General features: G+C 37.4%; 1 protein-coding gene across 4 annotated transcripts in view; it reads left to right on the forward strand.

Annotated features, from left to right (window-relative positions):
* The window catches only part of PNISR (PNN interacting serine and arginine rich protein), a 35176-nt gene that overhangs the window by 7449 nt on the left and 24619 nt on the right, over positions 1 to 3108 (forward strand). For all 4 annotated transcript variants that reach the window (XR_002775361.1, XM_012810388.2, XM_023518220.1 and 1 more), the window contains exon 2: positions 2325 to 2404. The gene's annotated coding sequence lies outside the window, so the exon portion shown is untranslated. The remainder of the gene's footprint in view (positions 1 to 2324; positions 2405 to 3108) is intronic.

The following is a 3108-nucleotide window of genomic DNA, read 5'->3' on the forward strand; positions in this document are numbered from 1 at the left end:
CGCCTGTGGTCCCAGCTACTTGGGAGGCTGAGGCAGGAGACTCACTTGAGCCCAGGAGTTGGAGGTTGCTGTGAGCTGTGATGCCACTGCACTCTACCCAGGGGGATAGCTTGAGGTTCTGTCTCAAAAAAAAAAATAAAGTCACTAAAAGCAGATGTTAGTGACAGGAAATATGTTTCAGAATTTTGAGTCCCTTCAGTGGAATTATTGGGGTAGAGGGATGTGCATTTACAATTTTGCTAATCAGATACAATAATGCTAAATTGTTTTTCAAAAAGACTAACTTCAGTGTTACATCTACACTCTCATCTGAGAGTTATCTTTAGCCAAATCAAGTTTTTCCACTCCAGATTTAATTAAAGCACTTTCTTAAGTAGCCTTACCTTCTTATTTCCTTGACTTGTAATGGTCACCTTCTTTGCTGTTTTTTTTTTTTTTTTGGCCAGGGGCTTTTTATTCTTCTCTGCTTCTCACAATTTTACCAAATTATCTATACTTTCCTCAGCCTACATGTATGAAACACTATATAGCTTTAATAGCTTTCATTAAGACTTTTAGGAAGAAAGCTTTGAAAAATATAGCAGAAATAGAACCAACCAAGTGCTTGGTTCAAATATAAAAATAACTAATAAAAATCAAACTTAATAATAAATGTTTCAACTGATGATACTGTGGGAAGTAGGAACAAGAAGACAAACAGACTAGAATTCTTTCAAAGATAAAATCTGTGTAAGTCTTAGACTGCATCTGTGGAAGAAAGTGAGTTTGAGCAGAAGTGGGTTGGCTTAATCAATCTTTTTTAACCCCTAATAGTTGTCAACTTGAGGAGTGTTGCCAGAAGTGATATTCATTGCTGTATTGTAATAATGCCAATGTCATTGAGAAAGTCCTGGTAATACTAACCACTTATTGAAGCTTCCTGTGCTGAATTTTCTTGTGTTCCTCATGTAATTTTTAACAGTAATCCTATAAGGAGCAGACACTATATGTTCTATTTTACAGATCGGAAAACTAGCTGTGTTTACATAGCTAGTAAATGAATTATAGGTAGGCATCATGAACCTGTACGGTTCTAAAAATGTACACTCAAGGTAAAATAATTCAGAGCTCGTGCTCTGAAGTGTAGATGATGACCAGTAACCTTAAAAGGAGAGCTGTCCAGGACAGTAAATATCAACAAGAAACTTTGTTTACAGTGATTTCTGGAAAAGTAAATTTATGTATTAGAAATGTTGATAGAGAGTCATTACACATCATTTTCATCATTTACAGTGGTTTTAGTAAGTGCCTGCCTATTTTTTACATTGGTAGGCACTGTGTAGAGCTGGTGATAAGATCTAAGGGCAGAAAAATCTATGGACCATAAGCTGTTTTTTTGTTTGTTTTGTTTTTTTGAGACAGTCTGATTTTGTCACCCTCGGTAGAGTGCTGTAACATCACAGCTCACAGCAACCTCCAACTCTTGGGCTCAGGCAATTCTCTTGCCTCAGCCCCCTAAGTAGTTGGGACTACAGGTGCCCACCACAACACCTGGCTATTTTTTGTTGCAGTTGTCACTGCTGTTTTAGCTGGCCAGGGCCGGGTTCGAACCCGGCACCCACGGTATATGGGGCTGGTGCCTGGACTATAAGCTGTTAAAGCAAGCTGTGCTTACTCTAGCTTTTTGGTTCTCATAAATATAGCTCAGTAGCTTCGTTATCATTAATCTTTGAAAGTAAACAGAAAGGAGGAGCTAGAGACCACTCATTTATTCATTTGATATTTGTTTCGTGTTTGCTCTTTGTAGGATGCTGTCCAGTACTTTACGGAAGACAAAAAAGATGAATAAATTTGTCTTCAACTTTAAAAAGCTGTTCATCTAATGGGAAGAAACAAGCCATTTTAGGGCCAAAATCTTCTCTTGTTGCTGGTGTTTATTTTTAAACCTAGAATTCCATGGAAGAATTTGAATTAATGTATTTTGTTACCTTATTTGTTCCATTTAAGTTTATACTAGTTGAATGAGATCTTCTTTTCAAATGTTCGTTCTTAAATTTTTTCTCAGTCTCTTAATTGCTTACATTGTTTTGTATTGTGAATGAATTTAAGTACATAAAAGGTATTTTGAAAGAAAAAAAGATGTTAAAAGCTTTGCCTCTTCTTTTCTGATGTAGCTTTTCCCCTAGCTTTATAATGGTAAAATAATTCCTCATTTTAAAGTTAATAAGAAGAAGTGACAAAACAGTTTGGAGATGATTGCACTCAGGTTTCCTCTCTAGAATTTATTTTTATTCTAATAAATCGTGATAATCTATGAACAAACATGTATTCTTTTTTCCCCTTAGGACATAAATAATACTGCTGCTATGCTTCCAAGCTGTAGTCTGAATCAACCTAAATTTTAAGCAGAAGGTGAAGCTCTGAGGTCAGTTAAAGTAGCAGTTGGATTTCTTCTTGCTGTTTCCTATTCATTTATTTTGTTGATTAAAGTTGTAAGTAAAGTTCCTTTTCAAGGGCTCTGATGACTCACTTAACTTTAAGTGACGTTAAAGGTATAATTGGGAAATAGGAGAGGAGGAAAGATGGGACAGAGAGATTAGAAAAGAGAAGTAAAGCGTATTTAACTTGGAGGAAATGCCCAGTCCATTTGTGGGCCTCATTCATGGTGCTATTTAGTGCCTGTTTTGCCGTATTCTAATAAGGCCATCGTACTAGACTACCTTAGTGCAACTAGAGGATGAGTATGTTTGACTCATAAGTAAATCAAGGTAACAGAAATTCATTTCCCCTAATTCACTCTTATTCAATTGAGAGATCAGGATCTGCCACTGATAGAACTATGCCTGTATAGCATTCTGAGAGTGCTGCAAAGATTAGAGTTGGAAACTCTTGAAAGCCTAAATTTTATTTTCTAGGTGTCCTGTTAAAGAGTTAATGTCTCTGGCAGTGCCTGTGGCTCAGTGGGTCTGGTGCTAGCCCCATATACCAAGAGTAGCAGGTTCAAACCGGGCCGGCCAAACTGCAACAACAACAAAAAGCTGGGCATTGTGGTGGTTGCTTGTGGTCCCAGCTACTGGGGAGGCTGAGGCAAGAGAATCGCCTAAGCCCAGGAGTTGGAGGTTGCTATGA

The sequence above is a fragment of the Otolemur garnettii genome, unplaced genomic scaffold (genome assembly GCF_000181295.1).
Source record: "Otolemur garnettii isolate 467f Iridium unplaced genomic scaffold, OtoGar3 scaffold00132, whole genome shotgun sequence".
Lineage (NCBI taxonomy): Eukaryota > Metazoa > Chordata > Mammalia > Primates > Galagidae > Otolemur > Otolemur garnettii.